This window comes from Ictidomys tridecemlineatus, chromosome 5 (genome assembly GCF_052094955.1).
Source record: "Ictidomys tridecemlineatus isolate mIctTri1 chromosome 5, mIctTri1.hap1, whole genome shotgun sequence".
NCBI lineage: Eukaryota > Metazoa > Chordata > Mammalia > Rodentia > Sciuridae > Ictidomys > Ictidomys tridecemlineatus.
In genome coordinates this window covers 188,264,050-188,282,671 of record NC_135481.1, presented here as the reverse complement: position 1 = coordinate 188,282,671, position 18,622 = coordinate 188,264,050, and the positions used below count along the sequence as shown (strand labels likewise).

Sequence of the window (18,622 nt, the reverse complement as noted above, 5' to 3'; positions counted from 1 at the left end):
TCTTGAGCCCTAAAAAACAGGTGCGGTTTGTTGCAGTGCGTGCCCTGCCCTGGCATCCCATCCTGGCCCCTCGGCCGTCTCCACTGGCTCTGGGGGCAACGCTGGCCGATCCCGAACTGCTAGTGCTCCTACACAGCATGGCCTGCCTGGCCTCCAGGGTGACCATGTTGCCACCAGGCCCCGGACGCCTGGGGACAGCTTAGGAGGTGACTCAGACACAATAAGAGATTTGGGGACACAAAGGACTCGCCACTTACCCCTTGTCATTGGCCGCTGACTCAGTGTCCCTAAGCACACCTCTGAGCCCTCCATCTGTCTCCAGGTCCTGGTTTTTAGGCTGAGATTTCTGGTTTCAATAACCAGGAAGCTAGGGCCTCCCACCCTGCTCGGGAGTCGTTCCTGGGTGGCCCCAACAGCCCTCCCCTGTGCCCTACAAGTGCCCCCCAGAAGTCTGCAGCAAACCAGGCAGCTTGGCAGGGCCAGGGGCGTCCCCTACACTGGGAAGACCCTGGCTCAACCTCCCTGGACAGCCATCAGGTCTCGTCCATGGGGAGCACGGGGGCTTGGGACAGAAACTTGTTCTCAAGTGGAGCAGAGCGAAGCAGGTGATTTTGCCTCGGTCCTGGGGTTTTTTCCTGCTCATGTTGGCACAGGAGCTCAGCAGAGTGGGGACCTGGGGAGAGGCTCTTGTTGAGGCTCCCCTAGGACCGTCACCTGGATTACAGGAAGAGCCACCAGCGCACAGCCATGCGGGGCCCATGATCACAGAGCCCTCGCCGCACGCCATGTTCTCTCGGCCATCTGGGCCTCTCCGCAGCAGGACAAAGCTCAGAGGTTTCTCTGAGGCTCAGAGCTGGGACTTAGGGCCGCCGCAGAGGAGTGGCATTGGGTCCACAGTAGCACCGGAGTGGGGCCAGGAACGCATTTGCCTCGCTGACACCTGCCAGCGTCTGTGGGTTGAGGCTGCTTCCTGGGGGTGCGCAGCCCACGCCGCAGACCGTCTGGGCTGGGAGCCCCTGGGTAATGGGATATGCAGACGCGTGCGCCTTTGCCAGGCGGAATGGCAGGACTCTTCTCCAGGCGAGGCAATTTACAGCAAAATATGCTGTAAATATTTGTTCAGCCCAGGAAAACGACTTTAATTGCATAATTAAACTCGTGGTAGATGCTGCTTCCGGACAAAACGATGGGGGGAGAAGAACTGAGCCCACAGCTGTCCCTCCGAGCTTCCTGACTGGAGGGACCGGCTGCTCTTCACAGGCTGCGTTGGGGCCTGGCTTTCCACGGAGCAACGGCAACTTTGAGAACAGACAGAGAGGGCGGAGGAAAACACAAGGGGTGTTGAAGTGTGGAGGGAGCAGAAGAGGTCACCTACTCAGAGGACCAGTGGTGGGTGTGGGGGGGCATCCAGACCCTCAGGCAGGATTTAGCAGTTTCCAAATGTCCCATGCACGTCCCACCTTCCACAGACAGGGGCGACTTGAGCAGGTGATGATGAACCCATGTGAGGGGGAGAGGAGGGGTAGGCTGAGAGACGCCTGCTTTTATCTATTTATTTAGACATTTGCTTTAAGAAAACTGCATCAGAACTGCCAATCAACACCCAGAACCACCCGCACCCCACCCCTTGCTAACGTAGCCACCCAAGTCCAGTCCTAAGTGAAGAAGCTGGGCACAGAGGAGGGCACAGGTGCCATGTGCCCTGTTCATGGGAAATGTCCCCAGCTGGGACTGAAGGCAGGTCAGAGGTTGACAGGGGTTGGGGAGAAACTGGGAGGGAGGGATGCTAACGGGGACAGGGTTATTTGGGGGTGATGGAAATGCCCTAAAGTTAGATCGCAGTGAAGTTTCCACAATCCCGTGAACTTATTAAAAGCCATTGAATTATGCATTTTAAATGGGCAAGTTTTATAGAATGTGAATTATTGCTCCATAAAAATTTCTAAAAAAAAAAAGAGGAAAAGAATACAACAACAACAAAAGTTCACTTATTAGAAACCAGTGTCTTTCCAGGGCCGTGTGAAGGAGGGAGGAAGGGAGGAAGAAGCAGGTGCAGCAGAGAACCGAGGGGCACAGACTTCTTCATCCAGGTCCACCGCCACTTCACTGCCAGGCCAGGGAGCCTCCGGGACCCCGAGCGCTGCCCACGTCACCGCATCGATGACCAGAGGGGAAACTGAGGCTGTAGGAGACGGAGGCTGCAAAAGCCAACTTGACCAGCAGGTGGCAGAGCTGGGACCCTCAGGAGCCTCCCTCTCCATCCTGATGGCATTGACCTTGAGCCACGGCTGTGACCCCAGATGGGAGCTCGGCAGAGGCAAGAACTCTGGAGTCAGGAGAGTGGGAAGCTCACCCAGCCCCGCCAGCCACCAGGAAGCCCACCTAGGTTGACACGGGCATCAGAGGGGAGGGTCTGGCTCACATCACAGCAGTAGGAAAGGTCTAGGCACAGGGCAGGGTCCTGGACTCGGGGTCCATCAGTGGCACGAGGGTCCCATTTCCTCCTCCGCGTCCCTGGTAGCAGAGTCCAGTGATGGAAGAACTCACCGCAGCCTGAGACTCCTTGCCTGTCCCTGAGCCTCAGCTTCCCTGGCTGCACAAGTGCTCTGTCCTGCTTCTTGGAAGTCTTTCCTTCCAAGAAGGGGAGAGTCACTTGGCTTTTTGGAGGGGCTCTTAGGTCTAGGATTCCAGGGGGGGAGTATAGCTCGGTGGGGAGTGGTTGCCTATGATGGGAGCAGCTCTGGGTTCCATCCTCAGCACTGTCAGAATAAAATAAAAGAGGAAGAAGAGGAACTGGAGGTGAGTGAGCCCTCATAGAGACCAGGCAGAGCCTGACTTCATGGAGACATGACCGCCAAAGCACTTTGCACCCTGAAATTCCATGGCACTTAGCACCCCTCCTAAAACCCCACCGCTGCCCCCATGGCTCACCCCTTTTATGACACCATCTGCTCCCCAGGTACAGCCAAGATCTTTCAGTCCCAGGCCCAGGACATGGGGGCAACACCCTCATGGGCACACTCTCAGTGCCCCAGACCTTCCACCCTGGCCCACAGCCTGCAGAGGACACATGGGCCCCAGCCTGCTGGCCCTCTGTCTTCAGGGACTTGAGTGACCGTTGACTCCCGCCACAGGACACTGGACTAGCTTTAAGAAAGCCCTTAGCATCTCGTAGGGAGGCAGAAGGGGGCCTGTTCTGCCCGCTTCCCCATCAGGAAGACCTGGGCTGCCTGTGAGCCGGGCAGCCTGCCTGGGCTGCAGGAAGGCAGCTCCCTGAACCCAGGGGCATCCAGCCTGGGTGGCCGGGAAGTCCCCTGCCAAGGCTCAAGTTCTGGGTCTAGTGGAGTGGGCCTGGGCCGCCCAGAACTGGCTGCAGGGCACTGGTCTGGTCTGGTTGGAGCCTCCCAGGCTGAGCACAGCCCCCCAGAGTTGGCACAAACCCCTGCCCCACGTCCCGCTGGTTAATGGAACACTGCCCTCGGAGGTGAACTCGGGGCTGGCCTCGGTGGGCGTGGAGGTCGCGGGTCCCTCTGAAGCGAGGCCAGGGCTTCATCACCATGAAGGACAGGGCCCAGGGAGCCAGAGGCCCCGGTGACTCATGCGGCAGCTGCTCCCCCATTATGTAAAGCGGAACTCGGAGCCATTAGCCGGTAGGAGATGAGATGTACATTTTGGATTAACTCAGATCACCAGAATGCGTCTTCTCAGCCCAGGGAAATTAAACATGAAGTCGGGGGAGCTGAGACAGGAGGGGCAGGGCTCAGCCAACCATGCCGGATCGGCTTTGCTTTTTTATTTTTTTCCACAGGCTGCAGGCTAAGGGGATGGGAGGACACTGCTGCAATGTCGGCCTGGGGGAGAAGAGATGGAGCCGAGATCCGCTTTCTGTCTTTCTCCTTGGGCAGAAGCACAATCAATCTGGGTGGCAGAATTAAATTTTGATCTGTCCGATTTCTTCCATCACAGCTTCCCCTAATAATGGTTATTTATTGAGCACTTATTATGTGCCTGGCAGTCAGCTAAGCACTTTGTAGATAAGGAAGAGGTCCATTTGTCTTCTCCCCTCTCCATCCCCGTCGTCTGCGTTGTGGCTGGGGAGGGAGTCTGGAGGGAGAAGCTGGGAGCTGAAGTTTTTAGGAGCAGCACAAAGGGAGCGCTGAGTCATGCTGGGAAGTTGCACTAGTCCTTCAGATGGATACCAGGGAGGCTGGGGTCTCAAAGCCCCCTGGGGTGACGACCCAGCCTGACTCCTGGTATGTGACCAATGGTCTGAGCAAGTCACCCCCCCCCCAACTGTAATAAGCACATGTCCTACGGGGACCTCTTCCAAGTCACAAGAGACGGTGAAGGTTGGACAGAGGGCTCTGGGGCTCGAGAGACCTTTGGAATCTGAGAATCAACCCAAACCCCAACCCTAACCTAACCCTGGAAAGGGACAGGGTCCCATGTCCTCCTAACTTGGTGTAGAACAGAGCTGCAGTACCGCCTGGCCACCCCGGCTCAGGCACTCTGGCCACTGGGTCTCCCTGGCTTTGGGGACACAGACCCACAGGACCTGGGGTCCCACCCAGGTTCCCTGAGTCAGCCTGGGGAGCTTGAGTCCGTCCCACCCTGCACCAAGGTGGGCCAGAAGGGTCGACTCTCCTGGGTTCCTGAGTGTCGATTCCAGCAGAAAAGACACGTCCTCTGGGACCCCTCTAACAGTGGGGGACAGTCACTGCACCCCGTGGGGGTCCACTCTGGTCACAGCGGGGTCAACATCCCTGTGGCTGGGGACGTGAGGACGTGCTCTGAGAATCGAAGTGTCTGTAGTGTCCCCAGGCGACCAGTGCCTCCCCATGATGGCCGGGCTCCAAGACCCATCCATCACTTTCCAATGAATAGTTATTGGATGTCGTCCTACTGCCTGGTACTTAGAGTCAGCCCAAGTGCTTAGATGAGCTGATCAGGACTGTCTTTCCTAATGAATTGGTCCCACAGGAGGCCCTGTCCTTTTCCCAGGGTCACTGAAAAACTTTGAGCCTCAAGATATCAGGAGCAATATTTCCTGTGGGCAAGAATCCATAGGTTCACTTTTCTGCTCCAGTCAGAATTCTGAGGTCAGCCCCTGGTGCTGCCCCCCGAGTTTACAGTTCTGCCTGGGCAGCTGGAGAGATGGTGCATTTGTACTACACTTCAGCTACCCATCCAGCCGCCCACTCACCCACCCACTCATCCACCCATCCAACCACCCACCCACCTACTCATCCATCCATCTACTCACCTACCTACTCATCCACCCATCCACCCACCTACTCACTTATCCAACTTGCCATCCACTCATCCATCCATCCACCCATCCATCTACCCACCCACCTACTCATCCATCCATCTACCCACCTACCTACTCATCCACCCATCCACCCACCTACTCACTTATCCAACTTGCCATCCACTCATCCATCCATCCACCCATCCATCCACCCACCCACCTATTCATCCATCCATCTACCCACCTACCTACTCATCCACCCATCCACCTACCTACTCACTTATCCAACTTGCCATCCACTCATCCATCCATCCACCCATCCATCCACCCACCCACCTACTCATCCATCCATCTACCCACCTACCTACTCATCCACCCATCCACCCACCTACTCACTTATCCAACTTGCCATCCACTCATCCATCCATCCACGCATCCATCTACCCACCCACTCATCCACCCATCCATCCACCCAGTCACCTACCCATCTACTCATCCATCCATCTATCCACCCACTCACCCACCCACACACGTACTCCTCCATGTACCCAGCCAGCCACCCATTCATCCATCCATCCTTTTAGCCACAGACCCAACACGTCACCCTTCCATTTAAGTATGCATTTTTCATATTCCCATCACCTAAGCCTCTAGATGCCCTCCATCCACCTTTCCACTGGTCCACTCACCCATGGCCTCCACTCAGTCCTCATCTGGCCTTTGCCTGTCCATCAAGTGTACCCCCTGCCTCCAGTCTCGGACAGCCACCCATCTTGTCACTGAGAACCAGCCTCCTTTCCCCATGTTCCTTCAGTCCACACAATAACTGCTAAATCAGAGCATGCCAACTGGGTGCCTTGGGAGAGTCAGGAAAGGTCCTCACAGGAAGCATTTGAGTAGTGTCCGGAGGATTCCATAAGGAATCTGCAAAGTCATGATCTAAAGGAAAAACATAGGAATCCCAGGTGGATTCCGTGGTGGGAGAGGGGCTCAGAGTGGGTCAGGGTGGCGCATGGGGGTTACTAGAGGGAGAGACCAACACAGATGGTGGGGCGCTGAGAGAGCAGGTGTGTGCTTTGGCTGGACTAACGGATCAGGAGACCAGAAAGGTAGTGTGGCCCGCCCCAAGGGGCAGACGATGGACAAGCAGGCCATACCTCCGAGCTGGACCTTTTGTGAGGCAGGGGGTGGAGAAGCTGGGTAACACTGGGGTGTCCGGGAGCGAGCCCTCATGGAGAGCAGCCTGAGACGGCGTCCTCTGCTCTGGGGGGGGGGTGGTCAGGGCTGTTCTCCAGCTGGGGCGGTGGGGCTGCAGGTGCCACTGGGTCTAGGCTCAGACCACCTGGCTGTCCCAGGTCTCCTCTGGGGCTCACATCGGAAACTCCAGCCACAGTGAACTTGAATGACCTCAGCTTGGAAGACAGGCTTTTGTCGGAGGTTGACTAACTGCCTTGGCCATTTCATAATGGCCATTTTGGAACAAAGGGGCAGAGAAAACCAAACAACTTCCCACGTCTCTCTGGCAGGGGAGAAATCAAGGTCTTTGATGGTCTCAGACGTAAGTGCTTGCCTGCTGTTAGGCTAAAATTTCCGGCATCTGAAAAGTTCCAAGTTAATTTTCAGGGGGGAAATGAGATGAAAAGTAGCTTTGGAAACACCGAGAATCTTGTGTCTGAACACCCGGTTGCCAGGGAGACTCTCCAGCAGTTCCTTGCCACCACATTATAAATTAAGCCCCTAACTGAAGGGTAATTAAGGTAATTGTCAGCACTGCCGCAGGGAGGTGGCGCAGTGGGGAGGGCCGGAGCCTCGGGGGCACAGGGCCCTCTAGTCCCCGGAGGCTGGGCCCTTCCTGGGGAGGGCGAACCACAGCCCCCAGGCCTCTTCCGGAAGGGCCCAAGCCCTGCCTCCAGGAGGTCCTAAGTGTCAGGCTGCTGCCCCGGGGGTTTGGAGGGGGTGAAAGCGGAGGGTGGGCTGAGGGGCAGACTGTGTGGGCACAGTGGTGGCCCCCTGAGGCAGGCTCACCGGGGGCATCAGGCAGAGCTGGAGCAACTGTGATCGGCCACCTCTGGGAGGGAGGCAATTTAGCATGTAGCTCATGGTCCCAGCCGTTCAGCGACCCATCTGTCCATTCATCTCTCCCTCCATCTGTTCATTCATCTAGCTGTCCGTCGGAGCATCTGGCCATCCGTCATCCAGGCGCGCACGAAGCCAGCACCTACTCACTTACTTATGCATTCACCCATCCATCTACCTGTCGGCACAGTTCCACCTGCCACACCCCACCCACGCGTGTGCAAACACACACACATACACACTTATTGTGGGAAGATGGGCATGTGGATGGAGGAGGAGAGGGGCAGGGGGTGTTTGGATGCTTGGAAGGAAGGATGGATGGAGGGATGATGGAGGATGGATGATGGAGGATGGATGATGGAGGATGGATGGATGGATGGATGGATGAATGGATGGATGGAGGATGGATGGATGGATGGATGGACGGAGGGTGGATGGAGGATGGATGGATGGATGGATGGATGGATGGACGGAGGGTGGATGAAGGATGGATGGAGGATGGGGGATGGATGATGGAGGATGGATGAAGGATGGATGGAGGATGGATGGAGGATGGGGGATGGATGATGGAGGATGGTTGGAGGATGGATGGAGGATGGAGGATGGATGAAGGATGGATGGAGGATGGGGGATGGATGATGGAGGATGGATGGAGGATGGAGGATGGATGGATGGAGGATGGATGGATGGATGGATGGATGGATGGACGGAGGGTGGATGGAGGATGGATGGAGGATGGAGGATGGAGGATGGATGGATGGATGGATGGAAGATGGAGAGAGGATAAGTGTGGATCGTGGGTGTGCACACTGCCTCCATCTTTCCATCTGGGCACCCATTCACCTACATGTCCGTCCTTCCAACATCCTCCATCTATCCACCTGCCCTCTCTCTGTCTAACTGGTGACAGTGGTGACCCTGTATTGTACCGACAGTAGCCATACTTCCTGCCAGCTTGCTGGGAGCCTCATCAGGGCTGCTCCCAAGGCTGTCCCTGTGTGTCCACCACCCCTAGCCCGCAGAGGAGGTGGAAGGGAGGCCTTGTTGCTCGCGAGGGCAAGAGCTTGGATTTGAGCCCTGTCTGCAGAGAGGGGGCAGTGGGTCTTGTCACCGTCAACCTCTCCGTGTGGGCCCTGAGAGTCAGACTCCAGGATCCTGGGGCTCTCGGTTGCCGACTTGAACTTCTGCCCCAGGGCGGCCGCCCAGCCCCACCTGCCTGTCCCCGCCCCTTCCCTTCCCACAGGGTAAACAGTGCCAGCGTGGTCAGGAGTCCGTGCCAGGGGGAAAGTCCGTGGGTCAGGAGCCTCCGGCTGTTGTTCCCAGAAGCAGAGGCCCGTGAGCTTTGGCCTCTTTCCTCTGACCCGGTTTAGGGAAACGCTCGTTCCTGATTGTCAACTTTCACCTACTTCCAAGGCCCCTCTCCTCCCAGAGCTGGGCTGGTGGCTTGGGCCCCTCGATGCCCTGGCTCTGGCCTACTGCAGGCTGAGTCTGTGTCCCAGCAGGAGGAGGCTGCTCTCAAGTGCTGGTGGAGGCCCAGGGGCCTGGCCTGGAGGCCATAGGCTCCAGTCCAGTCAGCATCTCAGTGGGGTCAGGGTGCACTGTTCTGCTTTTGCAGAGGAGGAGACCAAGGTTCATGATGGCGAAGGACCCTCACAAGGTGACACAGTTACTTGCAAGGAGCAGAGTGTCAACTTGAACCCCAATATATCAGCATGCAGTGGCTGAAGGCAGACTACAGTGGCATATGGGGTGAGTGTGTGTGGCATGGTCCTCAGCTGCTGCTGAGCTGTGTGACCTTGAGGGAGTCACTCAACCTCTCTGTGCCTCAGCTTCCTCTTCTGTGAAAGGGGATAAAAAAGAGACCCAAAGGGAGGGCTCAAAGAAGGGGTACACACCAAGTGCCCTGAATGCCCTCAGCACACAGCAAGTGCTCAACAGATGTCGGCTCTATGGCCGCTGCTCCGTTGTGCCCCAGAGTTCTCGCAGAAAGTTTGCTGGACACGGAGCCCTGTGGTTGAGAGCTGGCTCCCTGCGGCAGCCCCGCCGCAGAGGCTGGAGAGCCGGGCGACGAGGATCGATCTGCTGTCACTCAGATCCGGGAAGGGCACCCTGAAGGCTGGCAGCTTCTTGGTCTTGGCGGCAAATGTGGTCCCCGGAGGCAGCCGCCTTGCAGAGGGACTGCTGGGAGCCGGGACCTGGGGAGGGGGCTCCCCCCAGCATGTCCCAACTGCCCCAGCCCAGGGGACAGGGGTTATGAGGTCTTTGTGACCCAAAGGGACGAAGGAGCAGTGCCCGGTGGCCCCTGAGGGACGGGCTGTCTGTACTACGACTCCACTCTGCTGCCCAGCGCCCCACGGATGCTTGGTGACAGGGCTGGGAGCTGGCCCTCCGGAGAGCTCCCGTGTGTTGGAGGAGGGGCACATAGCAGACCTCTCTCAGGGTCCACAGTCTCCTCTCCCAGGCCACCGGGCCCCAGGGTCCTGCTGGCAGAGCACAGGGAACCTGAGGCCCTGTTTCCAAGATGCAGCTCCTGTCCTGGTACTGGCCCAGAGCTGGCCCGCCCCGCTCCTCCTGCCTGGGGGGCACAGGATGCTCCACCCAGAGCTTTCTCTAGGGCCAGCTCCTTGGCCGGGGTGGGGGTCTCCCGATTGCTGGACTCCCCCCGGGCCTCGTGCAGCAGCTTGCTGTCCGGGGTCTCTGTCCAGAGTTGGCCAGACAGACGCTGGAGGGGTGCCCCCCGCCCCAGCCCACAGCGACGGCTCTTCCCCTGTGCAGGACCCACTCTCTATGGGGGTCCCCCGGGATGGGTCTCTCCTGCAAGCCCTGGGGGTGGCTGACCTCGTCCCCAGGCTGCTGGGGAGAAGCTGAGGGGCTCTTGCTGCAGCTGCACCCCTCCCTCCCAGCCCCTCGGAGCCCGGCGACGCGGGCAGCAGCGAGAGCGAGCCTGCTGCCGAGACCCCCCAGGCCCACGGCGGGGGGCCGTGCACCCCACCCTCCCGGGTGGGGAAACTGAGGCTGGGAGAGGCGGACCTAAGCCCCCCTGAGTTTCTCAGGCTCACTGCAGACTGTCTGCAGGAGTCATCCAAGGTCGCCGAGCCGCGGCGGCGGCGGCGGCAGGACGACAACAATGTTCTGACTGCTGGTCAGGTCCTCCTCCAGCCCGGCGCGACGCGGGGGAGGGCGGCGAGGCGAGGGGCCGCGGGGCCTCTTTAATTCATGAGTTCCTGGCAGAAGCACAATCTCGGGGGAAGATTGATGACCGGCTGCAGGTATGGGTGGGCGGATTCATAAAGCTGTGGGCAGCGGCTGTAAATCAGATGAATATTCAAGATTCCGCCCCAAGCCATCCCAGTTCGGTGATCAGGATGGATAGGCGGGGAGCCGTGGCCTCAGAAGCCCTCCCGGAGCTCGGAGGCACCCCCCCACCTCCAACTTCTGCAGCCCCGGAAACTTGGGCAGCTGGAGAGAGGCGGGGGGCGAGGGGCTGCAGCCCCCAGACCCACTCAGACCCCACGTGAAGCGCAGTTCCCCGCAGAACCACTCACAGGTCTTTAGAGGAACATGAGGGGGGGGTGGACACCACCCGGATCCAGTTCTAGAACATTCCTTGGAAAGCTCCCTGTGCCTGGCCCTATCAGCCCCCAGCCCCCTGAGCCCCAGGATCCACTCCTCTTTCTGTGCCTGCAGGTGGCTAGTGGTGGCCTGGACCCTCCTCAGTGAGCCGAGTGGCCTCCTGGGGGGGCGGCACTGAGGTGGCCCCCTGGTGCTGCTGCTGTGGGACGAGCCCACCCCTCTGCAGGGCCACCCGGCTGTTCTGGGTTTCCCCTACAGGTCACGGAGCACTCCTGGGCTTGGGCCCCGTCAGAAGCAGCCAGCAGGGGGCAGCGTGGCCCGGCACCTCCCACTCCCCACTCACGCACGCCTCCACCAGCGAGCAGCTGGCCTGTCCCTCTGCCCCAGGCAGGTGTGCGTGCCGTGGTCTCACCCTGAGACCACCCCCTTGTGTCGCTCACCACGTCTCTGCAGGCCCTGGAGGGGACTGGCCTTGCCCTCACCCCCTGAGCTGACCTGGACACCTGCATCTTGGGGGCTGAGTTCAGGAGCCGAGTTCCTGGGAGCTGCAGCCAAACGGGGCTGACACTTGTTCTGGAGCACCAGGACTGACACTCAGACATGCTCCTAAAAACCTCCCATGGCTGCCACTGCACTGGGGCTACAATCCACAGTCCTCCTCTGGCCACAGGGTCCCATGGGATCTGACCCTGGCTGCCCCTCTGCCCTCATCTGGAGCCCACGTCCCACTTGCCAATCAACCACATTCTGGCCCACTGGTGTGGAGTCTGGTTGTACCCCAGGACCCTTGCACTGACTGTGGCCCCCTCCTGGACCCCATCCTCCAGCCCTTCTGTTGCTAGATGGCGTCCTGGTGGGAGGAGCTCTGATTCCTTCCATAGTGACAAGCTCGCTCTGGGTTAGGGGCTGGGAGCAGTCACCACAGGGACCGTCACACACTCCACCTTACACTCCAGGAAACTGAGGCTCAGCAAGAGCACCAGCTACCCAGGGTGCACCACGGTTGGGGCAGAGAGCAGACCTGCCTAAGCCTGGAGGCTTCTGAGTCCTGTCCTCCTTGGGGTGAATGGCATCTCGCCTCCTAAGGGAGCTTCTGGCCTGGGCGGAGGCAAGTCCATGCGCAGTGCCCCCCGCTCCCGAGTCCCCCTCCAGTGGGGCAAAGGCAAGTCCCGGCCTCTCCTCTGCTGGAGGCCTCCCCATTTCCTAACTCAGAGGCCAGCCTCCTTCCCAGCCCTGGGCTGGCCGCTGGGCAAACCTCCCCAGAGTCAGGGGCTTTTGCAGTCTCTTGAGACCACCTGTTCCCCACCCCGTCCCCAACTGTCGGGGGCCCCTCTGCATCCGGGTGCAGGCCAGCCCCCAGGCCCCCCCAGGAGCCCAGAGGACAAAGCCCTGGTGAGACCCAGAGCAGACACTCCTAGGAGCTGTGTGCGGCACGGGGCTCCGACCTGGGGGCTGCTGTTTGAAGACCCAGCTCCCAGCCCAAGCCGCCTGCCCTGTCCCCCAGAGCTGAGCCCTACAGCACCGATCCTTGAAGAAAGAGAACGGCCCCGGGGGTCTTGGGAGTCCTGCCAGCAGCCCCGATTTCCCTTATCCATATGGGTGCCACCAAGAACCCCCCGAGTCGCCCACCCCCAAAGCAGTCACCCCAGATGTCCCCCCGTGGAGGTAAAAGTTTCTCATCCCAGACTCTAAAGTCTGAGAAAGCACCTTAGCAACACAAGCACGTCTCCCGGGCAGACGCGTGCGTCATGGAAAACTTGGGAGCCGGTGATTGGGCGTTCTCTGCTGCAGAGTCAAGTCCCCGAACGCTGGAAAAACAACATAATGTATTCCTGTCTGCAGCTCTGAGCAAAAGCTCGTTTCGTGTCTTGTGTTTCCATTTCCTGAGGATTAATAAGTGTGGAGGGGGGCTTGGGCTTCGTGCCGAATATTTATTTAGTCAATATACACATCAATTTAGCAAATTAGAGATTGCAAGCCATTTCTAAGCAATGCTGTAAAAATAATAGCTGTACTTTAAACTTGTAATGGATTTTTGTGTGGGGGGGTGGCTACTACGTGCCTGGCACTTTATAAGCACAAAGAAGTTTAGTTTTCTGAAACTTCACTGAATGTGTGAGTCATCGGGGATGTCTGTCAAAAACCAGACGTCTCGGTCCTCCGCCTGGGCTGCCGGCCTGGCCTGGGGATTCTGAGCCACGCCGGGAGATGAGGAGTGGGCTTTGGGGTTGGTGGTCCTGCCTTTGTCCCCCCCAAACCGTTGACCTTGGGGATGGGTGCTTCTCTGCTGTGGTTGCTGTGCTGGGCACTGCAGGATGCGGAGCAGCATCTCTGGTCTCTACCCACAGATGCCAGCAGCAGCCCCCTCCCAGCTGTCCCCACCACAGACGGCTCCAGACCCTGACACTCTTGGGGGTCTCCTCCACTTGAGACCCACTGGGGTGGGGCAGGGTCCTCAGGTTCTCGGACCTCATTCCTCCACGGAGACCCCATTCTGTGCGCAGGACTTCCACCCCACAACCTGGAGAGGGGCAGCTGCTGTCCACACGTCGTGGGTGGGAAACTGGGGCTCAGAGAGGTCCAGTGACTTGCCCAGGGGTGGACTGCCCGTGAGTGGCCTTGGCACTGACCTGGGCTCCTCCCGCCTTGAGCCCCCATGTGAATGTGCCCTCCTCGGAGGGCTCCGGTCTCCTGGGCTGGGGCAGCCTCTCGTCCCCCTGGTCTCTGCTCTCCTCCTCACTCTCCTGCGGCAGGGTTCCCGTCTGTCCCCGCCCCTGGAATGAGGGCCCACAGGGCGGGGCCTTCCCAAGCTTGCAGCCTGCTGTTTGCACGGCCCGGGCACACAGCAGATGAAATCAGGGAAAAACAGCCTAGCTCACGGGCAGCACTGCCAGCTGCCCCACGCCACCCATCCTCCCTCCCTATGTTCTTTAGGAAAGAGCTCTTCCATTTTTAGCTCCTAAGCACACGGATGTAGGAGCTAGGGCTGGCCAGTGAGACGTAAGTGGAAGTCTATGTGATGCCTTCTAGGAAGTGTCCTTATAGGGAGAAAAAAAAAATCCCAATGACTGGGAAGGAGACTTGATGGCTGGAGCACAAGCAGCCAACCTGGTCCATGAGGTAGGAGCTCTGTGCTAAGCAGGGAGAGGCAGCCAAGACAGAAAGAATCTGATCTTTGGTGAATTCTAGAAGGTACCTAACTCACACTGAGCTTCCTTCCTCTGGAGTTTTATCACTTACAAGTGAGATAATCTACTGTTTCAATGAAGTTACTTACTCCTCCCCTGAGTCTCTGTTCGATGCGCCACACTGAACTCTAGTCTGTGTTCTAGGCTGCGGGGCATGCCCAGGATGAAGAGGGAGCTATCCTCAGATCAGTGACTCCCCGGGTCTTTTTGGTTAGAAGGAACTCCCACCTCCACGGTCAAGGTCAGTTGCCTAAATCCTGGGGTTACTCATGGTCCCACATGTAGGGCTGAGGTTCAGAGGATGGTCACAGAGCAAGGAGCAGGCAGGAATTCAAGTTCATGAATCAGCATCACCTAGGTGGCAGAGCACCTCCCTGACTCTCAGCCATGTGCTTCCTTCACCTGTCCATCTGTCCATCTGTCCATCTGTCCACCCATCCAGCCAGCCAGCCAGCGCCCACTCTGTTCCTCAGGCTGGGTTCAGGGTATAAACCCAACTGCGTTTGGAGTCTTGAGGCAAAACAGACCACGAACCAGCAGAGAGGGAAGCAGACACACTAGGCGGAGGGGACCTGGGAATGAGACGGAGGGACAGGGCCGGGGCTTGGCTCAGGAGGCCCAGGAAGGGCGAAGGCCTGAGGAGTGGCACTGGGAGCCTGGAGGGCTGGGGGCTCCAGGCTGAGGGTGTGGCCACGCAGAGCTGCTGGCAATAAGGGGTGAGGGAGGGCGGACCAGCCTGGGAGGAGACCTGCTGGGCCAGGCCGAGCCTGCATGGCCTCGGTGGCCAGCACTTCCCCCCACCCCCTGCCTCCTGGGGCCAGTAGCACAGGCCGGGGGCTCCCTGGGCTGGGGGCTTCTGGAGCTGTTCCCACTGCCCACCCCAGGAGCAGCGTCCAGCCAAGGACAGCCAAGGACAGCCAAGGACAGCCAAGGACAGCCAAGGACAGCCAAGGACAGCGGATCAGTCCGGAGGAGCCTTGAGCTTGAGGTTCCAGGAGAGTCCAGGCAGGACCAGCCCATGGCTGGCTCCCGCTGCCCCTCCCGTCTCCCCCTCCCCCCTCGCCCCCCACGCCCCCTCCCTCTGCCGGCCTCTGGGATCCTGCGTTTCCTTGTCCCCTGGTCTCTCCGGGACTTTCCAGAATCACAGAACAGAACATTTAAGACTCGCAGTGACCCTAGGAAGGAGGGACCCCCTTGCTCCCAATGTACAGAGAAGAAACCCAGCTGCAGGGCTGGGGCTGGGCTGGTGGGGGGTTCGATCCTCAGCACCTCATAAAACCCAATAAAGTGAAGGTATCGTGTCCAACTACAGCTAAAAAAAAGAAAAAGAAAACCCGATGGGTCCAGAGAGGCCCAGCCCTTGCTCAGGACCGGCCTGAGCCGCTGACAGCCCCCGCCCACGTCTGCTCGCCCCCTGCCCGCGGCGCCCTTTCCAGTAGGTTCCAGATCTGAGTCAGCCGGGCTCCGCGCCGACGGCCCTCTAGTGGACACTGTTGGAACAGCAGCTGCAGCTGCCCTGGCCCCGTCAGGGAGGGAGATGCGCCTCCCACCTGCTGATCCAGGCTCTGCGGGGCCTCGGTCTCCCGGACACTGTCCAGCACACTCAGCTCTGAGGACCCCTAGTGTAGACAGGATCCCATCTGGTTGTAGAAGCCCCCCCCCCCCCGCCAATGGAGAAGGGGATGGTGGGAGGAGGGCTTTGAGGAGGGAGGGGCGGTGGGGGGGCAAAGGGAGCCAGTTCAGGCCCCGTGCACGGGTAGGGGACGGGGGACAGGGGCTGCCACCGTGCCACCTCCCTGTGCCCCTCTCTGGCCCCGTGTCTCCCAGCCCAGGCTCTCCAGCTGGCTGAGCAAAGGGCCGCTGCGTGATCCAGAGCTGCCTGGGAGGACAGCGCCCGGCCTGTGGGGGGCAGTGTTGGGGCCACCCGGCCCAGGGAACCTCTGCTGCCACAGAGATGGTCACGCTGGGGATGCCCCACCCCTGGCCTCCCTCCTCCATGACATCCCAGTGCCTGGTGCTGGGGGCCATCCGACGGCTGACTTCCAAAACTGAGTTCCAACCTCTATGCACCATGGTTGTCCACCCAACAGGGGCCCGAGGAAGGCCGCCTCCTGGCCATCTCCAGGGAGGGCGCATCCTGGCTGTCCCTGGAGGGGGGCCAGCAGGGCTGGGGGGCCAGCAGCCTTGCACCCAACATCCGTGTTGGAGGACGGGGTTATTCTCCTACCCGTGACTGGCGCAACCACAGGGGATCGTCGTCAATGAAATGACTCTGCTGTTGACTCGTGCAGTGCTCAGACCCTCGGGGAACAGTCCCGGGACCCACGGGAGGCCGAGGGAGCCGGGGAAGAAGGGGACGTCCAGGGCTGGCAGAGATCTGGCATGAAGGGGAGACCTGGGAGAGCGTGAGGGTCAGAGGGTGCCCCCGGCAGCCAGCGGGAGGTCACGGCAGCGGGGCCTGGAGGGAGCGGAGCCTGGGTCTGGTCTTCACCCGGCAGCTGCCTGCGAGCTCAGTGGAGAGGCTCGGGGCCAGCCAGGTGGCCAGGGCAGTCGGACTGGGAGCACCGGCAGAGGAGGCCTCAGGATGGACAGCGAGGAGCAGAGACAGTCCCCTGGGGTGGTGGCTCTGACTCTGTTAATTGGGGCCAACGGCCCCCTGCACACACGGAGAGGAGGGGGCAGAGGGGGAGCCGTCCCTGGCCTGGAGGAAAGGGCTGAAGGACCGTCCCAGGGGGTCGTGGAGGTCCAGAGAGGGGAGGAGACCCACTTGTAGCCAGGGTGAGTGCTGCCCTCTGCCGCGGGGCTCCTGATGCCCCTGGGCAGCTGGGGTGAGTCCTCAGCGCAGGGAGCTGGCAGCCGCCCTATGGATTCTTCTGGAAGGAAGAGATGTGCTTTTGCTGCTGCTGGGGCTTTAACCGTGGAACCTCCCCTCCAAGCTCCCGAGCAGAGGAGGGGGGTGCCCAACTCGGAGCTGGATCTGGGGCTGGCAGAGGACAGAGGGCCCCAGAAGACCCCCCCCCAGTGTCCCTAAGCCCAGGTCTTGTGTTCACAGGAGACGTGGGGTGAATTCAGACAACGGAGGAGGCAGGGGTCAGGAATCGGCCGGTTCTGCTCGGGGCCAAACTGCTCGGCAGGGATCAGAGCCCTTGGGCACGTGGCTGGTCCCCCTCAGCCCGGGCGGTGGGGTGTCCACCCCTGTGGGAGGCCTCACTGCCCACAGCAATCAGACTTCCTGTGACACATGCCACTCCCCCCAGGGGGCTCTGTTCTCATCCCGTGTCCAGGGCACTGGGGCTGGGGACGCTGCGGACTCCTCAGTGGGCCTCCCTGGGGCTGGGGACGCTGCGGACTCCTCAGTGGTCCTCCCTGGGGCTGGGGACGCTGCGGACTCCTCAGTGGTCCTCCCTGGGGCTGGGGACGCTGCGGACTCCTTGGTGATCCTCCCTGGGGCTGGGGACGCTGCGGACTCCTTGGTGGTCCTCCCTGGGGCTGGGGACGCTGCGGACTCCTTGGTGGTCCTCCCTGGGGCTGGGGACGCTGCGGACTCCTTGGTGGTCCTTTCTCACCTGGTGCCTTCCCGATGCCCTGGGGGTATGTGAGTCACAGCCTCATGCCACAGGGGACCACAAGGGACTTTCAAATACCAACACAGCCTGGGTGCTGTGACCAGCACAGAGCTGCGGCTCCAACCAGAGAGGCTTGCCCGACTCCACTGCCCAGCCGCCACCTCGCGGCTGCCCGGCCCCGCCTCCCAGCCAGGACCATGGACAGGGAACCCCCCCTCTGCGTGTCCTTCCTCTGTTCCAGCGGCTGTGGGGAAGCTCTGTCTCAAGGGGCCCACAGCAGCCGGCCGCTCTGGGCCCCGAAGTGCTGGGTCCAGGTCCCGGGAGACGCTCGCAGGTGCCCCCCACGACACAGAGCAAAGCCGCTCTTATCTGGGCCCAGGGTTCCTACTTGGGGGCTGGAACCCTGCTGACCTCCTCTGCTGCCCAAGGCAGACCTAGACTTGGGCAGTGGCCTCTGGGGTCTCAGCCCAGTGCCTGCCCCGGATGCTGCTGGACATCAGGTGGACGTCAGGATGGGGCACCCACCTGTCAGCCAGACCCTCGGCTGGCCCTGCAGACCTCACTGTGTCCTGGGGAGGCTTGGGGGGTCTTAGCAGATCCGGTCCCCACTGTCTTCGGGGCAGCGACAGTGCTCGCCAGGTCAGGGATCCCAGCCCCTCACCAGTAAGTCCCAACCGTCCGCAGTGGCCCTAGGGGCGGCCAGCGCCCCACACTGGGGCAGGCTCCCGGGTCTGTGGTGGGAATGAATGAGGTACGGTGTGTGCGGGGCTCAGAAGCCTGGAAGAGCAGGACAGTCCTCACGGACCCCTTTTACAGACGGGGAAACAGAGGCCAGAGAGGAAAAGGGGCTGGGCTGGGACGGGGTCTCCTGAGCCCCGACCCAGGGCTCCAGGTGGAGTGGACCCTGGTTAGCGACCCTGCATGCATTTCCCGAGCGCTGCCCGGAGATGAGGTCCACATGGTGGTCA

The 18,622-nt window shown here is 60.3% G+C and overlaps 2 long non-coding RNA genes across 2 annotated transcripts; one reads left to right on the top strand and one right to left on the bottom strand.

The window, feature by feature from the left end:
- Window positions 1-1,983: 1,983 nt before the first annotated feature.
- Window positions 1,984-5,213, bottom strand: LOC144378150 (uncharacterized). Its single transcript, XR_013439759.1, has 2 exons — window positions 2,932-5,213; window positions 1,984-2,759 (listed from the first exon to the last, which is right to left on the bottom strand). It is a non-coding gene; the product is annotated as an uncharacterized LOC144378150 (long non-coding RNA).
- A 3,399-nt stretch (window positions 5,214-8,612) lies between these two features.
- On the top strand, window positions 8,613-15,394 carry LOC144378151 (uncharacterized). The gene is made up of 2 exons (XR_013439760.1): window positions 8,613-14,329; window positions 14,973-15,394. It is a non-coding gene; the product is annotated as an uncharacterized LOC144378151 (long non-coding RNA).
- Window positions 15,395-18,622: the final 3,228 nt, after the last annotated feature.